This window comes from Ptychodera flava, chromosome 4 (assembly GCF_041260155.1).
Source record: "Ptychodera flava strain L36383 chromosome 4, AS_Pfla_20210202, whole genome shotgun sequence".
NCBI lineage: Eukaryota > Metazoa > Hemichordata > Enteropneusta > Ptychoderidae > Ptychodera > Ptychodera flava.
In genome coordinates, this window is record NC_091931.1 from 26753085 (window position 1) to 26765683 (window position 12599).

Consider the following 12599-nt stretch of genomic DNA (forward strand, 5'->3'; position numbering starts at 1 on the left):
GGTGAGATGGGACTCAAGGGGACAAGAGAGATATTTATTTGTATCGGGAAGAGAGTTGCGAACATTGTTAAAATCCGTACCCATTTCAATTTTGCTCAAAATTCCTAATAGTACAGTCACAAGTACGAGACTTCTACCTTCTTACACCTTGAATTCTGCTGGTTTGCTGCCCTAATATAAGTCATAAGCGCGGAAGGCTAGCTGTCACGACATACTTCACGGAGTTAAAAGCACGATATACCCTATGCTATTTGTCAGTCTATACCTCAAGGATAGGGCATTACCCTGATAACCTGACCCAGATTTGAAATGACCGTCGCTTCTCGTGGATGAAACATTTGTCGATGATGGGCGATCTACAAAAATAGCGCTAAAATCAATGATGATTTCGACTCGTGAGAGCCACATTTGAAAAAAAAAATCTTGCAGAGAGATTGCAAGGCACGTCCTGGGATTCAACATGCATTGAAAACTCCACTTACTAGGAAGGAAATGCTTCCGTTATTAGAACACGCCATCACGCCATTCAAGCATTGCCGACAGTCCTTATAGGGTCATACATACGTCACGTCGACCCAGTTTTACTCTGCCTGGGTATCTGAGAAGAGAGCAGCTTTTCCTTTCAAAAAGGCTCGATGGAAAGAAAGGTCCAGTTATAACAGCGATAACTAAGAGGTAAACACGTACAAGTCGATCAAAAGAGATGGGGTTTTTTTTCGTTTTTGTTTGTTTTTGCATATTTTTTTCCTGTTGATGTTGTCACGTGATGAAGATATGGTGCATGACGTAATGACACAGGAGAGCTAATTACACAATATCACATGATCGAGTTTCGTTTGAGATATCGGAAATGATCATGTTTATATTTTACAATGACATAACATTGATTTTGTCGGGAGTCAAAATGAACACCTTAAGGTAGAAAGCGCCTCAGAGACAGATATTCGGGCTTGAAAATTTTTCAATTCTATTCTGATGTATCACTTGCTGGGGTTCATTTTAAAGTTCATGGTGTAAGAAAATTTCTAAGTTTTTCGAAAATTCGAAAATTTTATTTTTCTTCATAGAGTTAACACAGGAATGGCGACCTTTTTGAATTTCAAATATCTGTAAATCTGTTTCCCTAGTACCAAAATTTGCACTGTGATCCCCGATTTTTTATTCTCGATTTTGAAAGAGAATGGTTGAAGGATTCATCGAGGAAAGTTAGAGCAAAAGTTCAATTCTTTCACTTTCGAGGTGCACATCACCTTCACTTGAATCTCGTTGTCTTTTGGCGTTATCTTTGGTAGAATTTTCTATTTTGGTTCGAAAAATCAGACATGTCCGGAAAAAGTCAGCGTGAGAATTTCAAAATATGGTGCAACAGTGTCGACCAAACATACCTGAAACCCTGCTTACAGACAGAATTGATACTGAAAGCGATTGCGTTATTTTCTTCTGTTTATACCATATGAACTGGAAGCTGCTTTTACGATTCAACTTAACAATTTACACAAGAAATATACGCCAATATTCTGAATATTGTGTATCGTATTGTGTTATTCCAGCCATGATTAATTTTTTTATGATTATCTATGACGTAGACCCCTGTACACAGGGGGAAAGAAAGCGCACCCCTCCCCCCCCCCCCCCGTGTAAATACATTGAGGATATTTTTGGTTTAATTTACAGTATTCCCTTGTGCAAAATATACGGTATCTTCTGTAACTAGTGTTGAATCTAGGATTGTAGAAACAGGGGACACCTGCCCCCCCCCCTCCATAAAAATAATAGGGCCATGACAGTTTTTTGGGGGGGATCACTCTGTAAATGTACCGGCAGAAACAGGGTTGCCGATATTGTTCATTAGACCAAAGTTCTAGGGTCAATAGTGAAACTAGGGAACAATTTTAGCGCTTTAATATCTCATTTTGGTAATTTCCGAAAAACTTAATCCAAGTTTGCATATTCCTTTCCTATGTTTTCACTTTTGATGATAATTCTCCAATAGCTAATCTCATTAGGCTGCATCGTTAACCAAGACTCACAAGCTTGACAAGTTTTTCAAAAAGCCGACACTGAGTCCTCGATAGGGAAAAGCAGTGCTTTCATAATTGCTCAAGCACAAGCTTGCAAGATGCTCACGTTGAAAATATTACAAAGATATTTGAAACAGCAAAACGGAGCAATTTGAAGTAAAAATTGGAAATAGCATTAATAATGTTTTCTTTCAAGACGTCCAACCAGAAACAGGCTAATCGATCTGTATAAACTTGTTTTCACAGCAGATAATGAAACGGGAATTTTTATTCCGCATTCCCCTATCCGCCATCTTGGATAACTCGATGGTAACTCAGTAGTAAAAACACTTATATGTTTCCGTTTTGCAACTAATTATCTTCCATTTGCAGCCGTACGAAGACTTCCATCACCTCGCCAACGTATAGCTTAATCAGTCAAAGCACCACTGCATGTACACGTATTAGCATCAGTCTTCCTGTGTATGTATGTATGTATGTATGTATGTATGTATGTATGTATGTATGTATGTATGTATGTATGTATGTATGTATGCATGCATGCATGCATGCATGCATGCATGCATGCATGTATGTATGTATGTATGTATGTATGTATGTATGTATGTATGTATTCATATGTGTAAACATTTGTCTTGTATACACTTTCCAATTGTTATACCTCTAAAATAGGCGTGAATGCGAAAATTAGTCATTTTAAATTCGGCCCCTTGTAAACGGTGCTTGTTATTTAACATGATGGCTTGGCAATCTTTCTAGAGGGAGGGTACCCGAGGAGGGTACATATTACTTGGAGAGCTCTAGAGATAATGGCGCGTCAGTGACGCGAGGCCAAGTCCGCGTTTTAGATATGGTATCTATGATTTTAGGGCGACGGCAAAGTGCACTTTCAGCAAGAGCCATGTCATGTAGACGACATTGGGTAACGTGACTTAAACCGATAAAACAGGCACCTATACTCTTGTGTTCTGATACCCTGTAGTGGACAGAGATCACATACCAGTTTTTTTTTCAAAAAGGTCTGCTCAACTCAGACGTCATCCGATACTTACGAAATTGACTGTGTCTTGTCAGGAATGGTTGCAAAGTGAAATGTATGGAAATATCTTTCACTAGCAAAGGCTGAAACACGATGAAAATGGAGTTTTTTCAGGAAAATATCGATTTGTAAGGGTTGGTATCGCGTGGTTCCCTATCGAGAAAATATGACATATAATCATAAACTTTGTCACGCGTTTTTCTGTTCAGTCTTCCGACGATGGAGAAACGAGACGGAAAGTTCAGTTATTCGAGATCATTCAAAGTTTCAAAAATGGGTGCCATGTTTCACTTTCAGTTTTACCGACTGTGACGTCATCCGAATAATTACTTTAATTATGATGATGATGTTTTCGGCGAATGATGATCTACTTTGTTCCTTCGTGGAACGCACGCGTCCCCAAGGTGGGTTTAATTCGGTGCAGACTCCCCTGTACTTACGTAAGGGGCTGCATTATAATGACAAACTGAAAAACCTGCAACTCTGCGCATTTGCGCTGTAAAATGCTATGACCTCATTTTCGAAAGTCATCATTAAAGAGAACTTGTGCACCAATGATCCACATAAACTGATTTCTCTTTCTCTTCTAGGCAAGGCAAATACCTGGAACAGGTGTACCGATGTTCTCGAAATCTCTCGGCGGAGTTGCGATGTGATCGTGTTCGGCAAAGGTGCCGATAGACTGCAGAAAGTTCGAAATCTTTTTACGTTTTGCGATTCTCCAAGGCCCTTATTGCTCCACTATTACATCATTAAGCTTATGGCAGCGTGCGCCCGACATTTTTCAAACACATAAAAAATGTAGCCCCTGGTTGTTTTCGCATAATCGTTACTAACACAACGATACTTTCACTTCTGACGACACAGGAAGGGTTGTCTGGTGTTGTTGTGGCATGTCTTTACCATTCTCTCACATTAGCCTCCTCAATGTCACTGCAGATAGCACCCTGTCAAAGTTATTGCTGTCGTTGTTTTCATCGTCTTTCCTGTGTTTGTTTGTTTTGTTTGTTTGTTTGTTTGTTTGTTTGTTTGTTTGTTTGTTTGTTTGTCTGTCTGTCGAGCTGTCTGTCTTTTTGTATTTTAACGTTCATTTGCATCAATCATTCTGGGCAGTGAATGTGTTTTTACATTATTTCGCAAGTTCGCTTTCCATCCATTTATAATCATTTGGATCCTAAAATACCCGGAGCGAAATGAGCGAAATTGTGGAAAAGCATGTCAGGTCTGGCAATACAAACAATTGTCTTCCGGGAAAATTATTATTCATCTTCATTTCATGGAAACGATTACGCGCACAGGTTTCAACATGAATGTCAATACTATCTCCAGGAAATCTAACGGTCAATCGTGTGAGTCATGTAGCCACATATTCATATCGTTTTTGTACAAAGGGCTTGTGTTCGGTTTACTTCGGTTTTTTGTTCGGCTTTATTCGACTTTCTCTTATCTACTCACGTGACAATATGATGCCGCCTCGTCGTAGGCACGCAGCAAAGAATCACATTAATAACGCCTTTGTTATTCATAATACTAATGGACTGGTCGTCAAAATTACCATGACTCAATGAACTGGACACCGATTAACAGGATGTAGCCTAATATAGTTAGAAAAAGAATGGTTAAAGGTGGACATAACATGCACATCTTAATTAACTGGTCAAAGCGCTGTATATTTCCACAGTCAACGCCTCTACGCGTGTGTACATATGCAGTAATATCTTTTCTCAGTTAGTTCTTTTCTGTGTTAGTACAGACATCTAGAGGGCGCATAGGCGCAGAGCGAATATTTAGAACACAGGTGACTGTGATATTTCTTTCACGATGATTTGCCATCTGTTCGTCCAATGATCTCCTTAGGGGAGCTCTCTTCCTTGATATTCATCAGCGTCAAATCACATGTAATGACGCGACCGCTGCCTGAAAACGTGACAAAAATCTCAATGCGTCTTTACTACTACGCATAAGGCTTACGCAGGGTTTTGTATTATGTGCTCATCATGCACGTACGTCGGCGACCATGCGACAGACACGGAGCGCGTTCGCTCAGAGTTATTTTCATCTCCTCGAGCGATTTAGCAGACTTTCGTCGAAGAGGGTACGTCATGTCCACGCCTTATAAGTTGGCCCTTTACAGCTACTATAGTTGCCATAGACAATGTATGGTTTGGGGGAAATGTCGCTGTACTAATGTTGTGTATGTCATACCCGAGAGGGCCCTGAGAAAATTTAGTAGGGGTTTGATAATTAGATTTTAAAGAGTATGGGCGAATGTGTGTCACAAAAACATTGAAATAAAGATTGATGCTACTCCTTTTGCAAAACATTACCGCCAACAGAAAAAAGGTGGAATATTGGAAAAAATATGGATGAAAAGATCACATTTTATGCTAATTTCTGTCGTAGCGCGACTATCGTGCTCACGATGGTACACCGCATTTAGCAACATTAGCGTGATGTTGCTTGGTGACCTCGCACTTATTCTTTGTTATACATTTTATAGCTAACAGTTTACCGACCCCTCTGACTTGCAGGGGCAAGTTATCTTTTTACAACATTATACGTACCATCTGACAAGAAGTAGAGATGTTTGTTCCACTCGTTAACTGAATGAAAGTACGGCAAATTGGAGGATTCACCGCGGATAAGCAAGATTTATTACGGGAAGGCTCCATTAACTTGGAATACCCTACTAATCTATGAGGATCAATTTCACAGACCTGCCTTTCCTACAATGGCACTACAATGGCACCAGCTGGATTAGATAAACATAACAATGGAACATTCACACCTTGGGGGATTAGAAGTCTTGTGTTTGTCACCCGAGTTGGTCAGGCAAGGACTTGGGTTTCAGGTACCATGCAAGTTAATGAAGTCTTCCATTAATGTCATCTGAAAGACAGTAAAATGATATGCCATGTCCCTTTCTTTGACAGACATAATGCTTAATGCTCTCCATGGTCACAAAATAATGGTTTAGTGACGGACATGTCGCACCACTTCATCCACTTCATCAGGTTTGTAACGAGCTTGCCTTCCTCGCGTCATCACTTCGTTCACGCCATCTGTTACGAAGCGACCGAGCACCCTCGGGTGAGTGCGCCCGCTGGCGATGGATTCGCGCCTGAACTGCACTCAGCATGTGTTCACACAGTTGGACCAATGTGCACGTCATCCCTGTCATTCAAAAAAAGACAATTACATTACAATTTTCTTGTCTGTGTCAAGCCATCCGATTTGCTCAAGCCAGAGTTTTTATTCTGAACTTGGAGACTTGGCTCCTGGACGGTGAATTAAGGTGAAATATTGAAGCATTTGATCGACAATGGCATGAGAAATCAAAGTTCAACTTCAGTCCCTCATATGGATAGAGGGACTGTGGTTCATCTTAGTGGCCAACTTGAAGTTGAAGGTAAACTTTAATAATGAAGTGAAAAAACATCCCCTTCGTCGGAGAAAATTTAGAAGTTTGCCAATGTAGAACCTCGTGAGTGTATCTTATGGTAACCTTCAATGAAAAGGAATCTACTGAAGATCTTTTTCTATTGTATAAACAGGGTCATTTCCAATGTTTGAAATCTACAAACTTCTTTACTCCTCATAATACTATAAAATGTAGCTACAACACGGGATACGGTTGCTGTGCGTAGCTTTTATTGCAGTAAGCAGTCTGAGCCCTTAACCATGATGTATGTTTTAGTTTCCAAAAATATAATATAAATTTGCGGACAAATATTTATTTTAGCAACTTAAAGAGAGATTCAAGTTCAATGGCGTTATTGTCAAGAAACCTATGTAACATATTTAGCGCAAAAAGTAAATCCACTATGGTACAAATAGTCACCTCATCTCGATGGGAGATAATTTCCCATTCCCTCGATAAAATATGGCACTTTCCCCAGAGAGCTCGGGGTCTTGTATCCGCATCCGTATACCTGCGTTAATACCATTAGTGACCTCTTATTCATAAACGACGGACAATAGTAAATCACCACACAGCCAAAATCTGCCTGAAGACCTCGCCACTGGGTGTTTTACGAGAGACGATGTCAGTGTTTCGAAAATTACCTTGACCTTACAATCGGCCTTACATGCGTGAACTCATCTGAAGTCAGTATAGAGAAATTCGGTGAACCGTACGGTCGCTAATCATTGATTTTCAACAGAGCGACCAAGCGAAAAGATTGTATCAGGCCAGTAATGAACACAGCTGTTCACATGGCACACCATGCAGCAGGCAGGGAAGGTGCGAGCGAGGTGTTTCGTCTTTGTGATCAGCTTGCAACTATGTCAAAACTGCCACCAAGCTTACATGGAGTACTATTCGGTCGTTTTCAGGGATTTGACTATAGTGAGGGAAAAATCAAGCCGAATACAGGTAGAGAGCGGAGAGGAGCTTTCACTTTGAGAAAATGGTATTTGTGATGGCACAGACAAATTTGTCTGTGGTGATGGGGAGATAGCCAGCGTGGAATTTACTGGTCGGCATTTGGGCGTTCGAATTCCACATCGAAGGAAAAGGCGGTCAAGGATAGTGTTCATTTCCCGGCCAAATTTTGTTCAAAATACGCTGGTGTTACGATTGTAATTTCTAGGTTAAAAAGTCTTACATGATATATGTATAATTTTGTTAATTCCATGACGAACATTCAACTAGGTGTACGGGAATATAAACAATTGCAGACGGTCAAACGTGGAGGGTCTTTATTTGATTAACTCAACTATCATTACCGAAGTTTCTTTTATTGACTCAAGTATCAACATACAATGCAGCTACTAGTCCGTCAATTAAAATAGGTCGGAAAACAACCAACAACTTTACTTTTCATTGACTACGGACAAAAGATGTTTACTGACATTGACCATGATACGGGTACTCGAATGGACACTTACAATGTAAGCCCAAACAATAGAGTGTGACACTGATATGGTCACGTCAATTTAGTCAACGCTTTAATTAACTTTAAAATGAAACAATTGCTTATACATATATAATCAAATTCTGTCGCCACAAATCTTGACCATGTAACGTGATTTACTATTATTCTTAGAAGTCGGCATTTTATCACAAGAATATCATAAATAATAAAAAGCGTCGGCTATCCAATCGAGTACTTTTCATACTTTTTAGCCGACGTACGATTACTTCGGCCCTTAAAATTTGTCTATTTAAGGTGAAGGGCGACGAATTCGGACGCGCACACGCTTTAGAACGTTTCTGTGCAGATTTAACTCCAGCCTGCCGCAAATGGGTTATTTTGTAGCGCATGTATTTAACATCACCTGTCATTGTTGAAATTGCGCTTTTACCTAATTTTTTGACCCAGTGTCTTAGAAATACATGTGACCTATTACCCTGTCATATTTTGACCCCCTAGGAAGCTGGTTTTTATTCAATATGAGCGAAAAATTAACATTTCTCTCCCATTTATATGGCGCATATTACCCATTCACCTGGATATATTGTAAAAAGTAGCGTGGTGACACCCTTTTATTAAAAGTGTAAACTAAATGGTATTATGTCAGGATTTTATTCGCCAAGTTTGGTCAAAATGACACCATTCAAAGCGACAGGAAGAAAGTTCGAAAATTATGTAGTGACATAATTTCGATATCGTCATTTTGTAATCGATACTTATGTTAAAATTTCTTCACAAACATCATGAAAACTATACATTCGATAGATATGGATCTGAAGTCTTGGTATTTATTAAAATTAACTCATTTGCTAAGCGTTTTATAATTGCTTTCTTTAGTTTAAGTAAATTATATCATTTTTATTTATTTCTAAAGACGCCATTTTAACGTCCGTTTCCATGGAAACAAGCACGGTGACCCCCATTTTTTATTTTATTTTTGCACTTGCACAACTTCCTAGAATATTTGTGCAAAGTTTCAAGAAAATGACACCACAACTTAATTTTGACGTAATTCGTAGTACTTCACCTTAATGTAAACTTTTTGAGGTGTAAGAGCAGACTTCTTGTTGGTCCCACCTGGCGGCTTATCAATAAACTTCACCCAATAGTAGTAGTAGCATCCTGATATACCTCTCGCCGAGCTAATTCCCTGACTCAAGTCGTTGACTGTAAAGAAAGTATGGCAACACTAGAACGGAATATTAAGGTAAAACGGGCCTCTGGGACAGGTATATCGACTCACAAATTGCTACATTTCTTCTCTAATCTACTACTTATGGAGGCTCATTTTAAAACTTTTGGAGAAAGCAAAACTTTCACCGTCTTACTTTTTCGAAAATCAGAAATTTTATATTTTTCCTATAGAATTAACACAGGGATGGCGGCCATTTTGAATTTCAAATATCGCAAAATGTTTGGTAATTTATTTCGATGATTGAAAACTTCGCACGGTGATCCCCAATTTTTATTGTTGATTTGGTAAGAGAATGGTAGAAATTTTCTTTTAGGAAATTTTTAGCAAAAGTTTAAGTCTTTCACTTTCGAGGCAAAAACTTCCCGTGGTTACAAGTTGTCCTAAACCAGTAAATGACTGGCTGATAACAACATGTGTATTTGTCATAACTTTGTACACAGACATGAGCCAAAAATTATACCATATCACTGACGTTTCATAGAACATCGACGAACCGGACGAAAGACGTGCACAGTTGTGGACAGACAATGCAGAATTCAGACCGAAAAATTACAGGAGAAGGTGATATTTACAGAGGCAAGCTGATCATCATTCAACCCAAGGAAGCTAGCGAAGAACACGTCAAGGTAGATCAACCATGAGAAGATAACAGTATTAACATTTTGAAGGGTGAGCAGATTCGAGATTTGTCGAAGTTGAACAAGAGAACTGTGTATGATCGTTGGAACTGCGTGTTTTGTCTGCGAACTGAATTTGACAATTGCTCGAGGGGTTTTTGTGGTCATATAGTTAGTATAGTAGACTCGCTTTAATTCCAAATATTGGTATTGTTCAACAGCGAAATCTAATTATTCATACTCGTTTGTCTTTATTTTATACGAAGCCTCATCTACGCGGGTTGGTTTGGGGGTTGGGAGTGTTTTTATTAAGTGCAGATAATTATGGAGCTACGAGAATTACCGACGCTGCAGTGCTACGCGTAAGACGTCTCCGATACAAAGGGTTGGGGGTTGGAGAGTTGGATAGTTAGTTTTTAAATTTGAACATCGTCAATATGGTAATCGAAATTGTTCTAGAAACGGATCTCGCTGGGAGAAACTTTTGATTACAAACATAACCGCGGACATTGCCCGATACAGCTTGTATACATCTGCTATCAGCACTGCAACACATACATTATTCGCTTATTTCCAAAGAACGATGTCATATTTCTAATTACAAAAAAAATTGTACTTTCCAATTGATGTTCTTCTGAAATTCTGTACTTTCCTTGTGTATTTTGTGTAAATGTAATATTTTTGTATTCTATCTACATTTGAGACACCTTTTATAAGGCTTGAGGACAAGCCTTTGTTGGAGAAAGAACGATGCCATATTTCTAGATTTTGTACCGGTTACTGTAAAATCTCATTCTAGTAATTCGCCAAATTTCAACATTTCGCCACTTGGGCTTGAATTCCAACGATTTACCGGAGGTGTAATTCTTCAAAACTGGCGGCAAATTACATTTTCACGTTTCTTCTGTTTAAATTCAATGGCAGCGCTATTCCAGGCACCCGCGTGTCTCGTGAATTCTTATGATTATGCATGAAATGTCTCACGCAAGGTTGGACAAAAGAAAGACAGTGTAGTCGAAGTTTTATCAGACCTGTAGCTGTTAAGTATCGCTTTTCATATTTTCACAGCTTGGATTTAAAACAATGGTGTTGTGACATGTCTCCTACATACTACGTATTAATCATTGTGAAACTAGCGTTGGCAAGTTTTCTTGTCGACAAAGTATTGTAAATTTAAGAGTCAGACTTTGGGGGCCTTGGAGTGAGCATATCTCCAGGCTCTCGGAGCTAAGGGTTGCCCCAGGCAGCCATCAGGCTGACCTGGGGAAATAAAGTTTCGAGCGCAAACGTTAATTCCTGTGTCGCCTGATCTAAATATTTAGTCCATCTATGCGTACTGTGGTCTGAAGTTCCCCAGCAGCAGTGGTTCCATAAGTCAAATGCTGCTTTGATAAACTAATGATGGTAAGGGGAGTTGAGATTAAGGTAGAATGCGCCACGGCGACAAATCTTCGGACTCTAAAACTTTTACAATATATTTTGGTCTACCGCTTGTAGGGGCTCATTTTGAAACTCACATAGTAAATAAAGTTTTCACTGGCTTTTTTAATCGAAAATTTTATTTTTCCTTATTGGATTGACACAGGGCTGGCGGTCATTTTGAATTTTAAGTATTGGTAAATATTGTGTAATTTGTTTCTCTAATACAAAATTTTGCACAGCTTCCCCTATTTCTATTCTTTATTTCGAAAGGGAATGATTTGATGAAACATTTGAGCTAAAGTTTAATTCTTTAACTTTCGAGGCGCGAACTACCTCAATAGATACAGTAGGTATTTCCTTCCAACGGCATTTTGCTTGTGTAAGAACCATTATAATTTCTATAGTGAGTGGTAATGGTATAGTCGGTTTCAAACTAGAACACAGGGGTGCCTAGACTTGGTTCAAGTCTGTGATTTGTGAATGTTGAGTGGAGTGAACGCAACGATTTGTATTTCTGCTTTCATGTGAAACGCGCGTGAGTGGACGCGATGAGTGGAGTGAACGCTATACAGCGGAGTTTCACCCGGAATCACAGACTTGGCTTTCTTGCACGATATGCGTTGCGATAAATTATTCATGAGATGACGTTTTCTTTACTCATATATATTCATAAGATGACATCACGAAATTTTACACATAGGGAGGAGTTACCAATTGACCCAAACGAGACGTGCATAAAACTCACATGGCGTTGTTGACAAAATGTCGAGTGCGATCACTCCCACAAAAGTCAGCACGACCTCTGTTGTATCACCGAAAACGCGTGAAAATATCTGTGTTGTTTGTGGGGCCCATGTTGCAAAATGCGAAAATCGTCGCCGGTTATTCAAGGATGGAAAAAGACACCGTCCTTACAGTTGTAGCCTGTTCTTTTACGTGCCCAAAGCGATGGAAATCAAAACAATGTGGGGCGACTTCGTATGTCAGTGATTTTCCGCTGCGCAGACGAACACATCTTTTCCCTCAATGTAACTCTCAACAAGCTTTCTTTGGTAATCTCGCATGATTAGCGATGGTCGACCGATCAGTTGTAAAACGCGGTTGATGTACGAACTTGATGCCATTATTCGCCCAGATATAAAACGTACTCGATGTCTAGCTTTGCACGGAGATGACAACAAACTTTTTAATGCATGCAGAGGTTTATTAGCATGCGTTCTTCTTATTGGCCAGAATAACGGCGGGGGCTGTCAATCATTTTGTATTTGCTTACGTCACTGTGTACACAGTCCGTCTCACCGCCTGTACTTTGCAAGAAGTCCAAGCACAGGCGACCCAAAAAGTACTACTGAGTTTTTCAGTGTTTTCTCTATCATTTTCTCTTCTTTC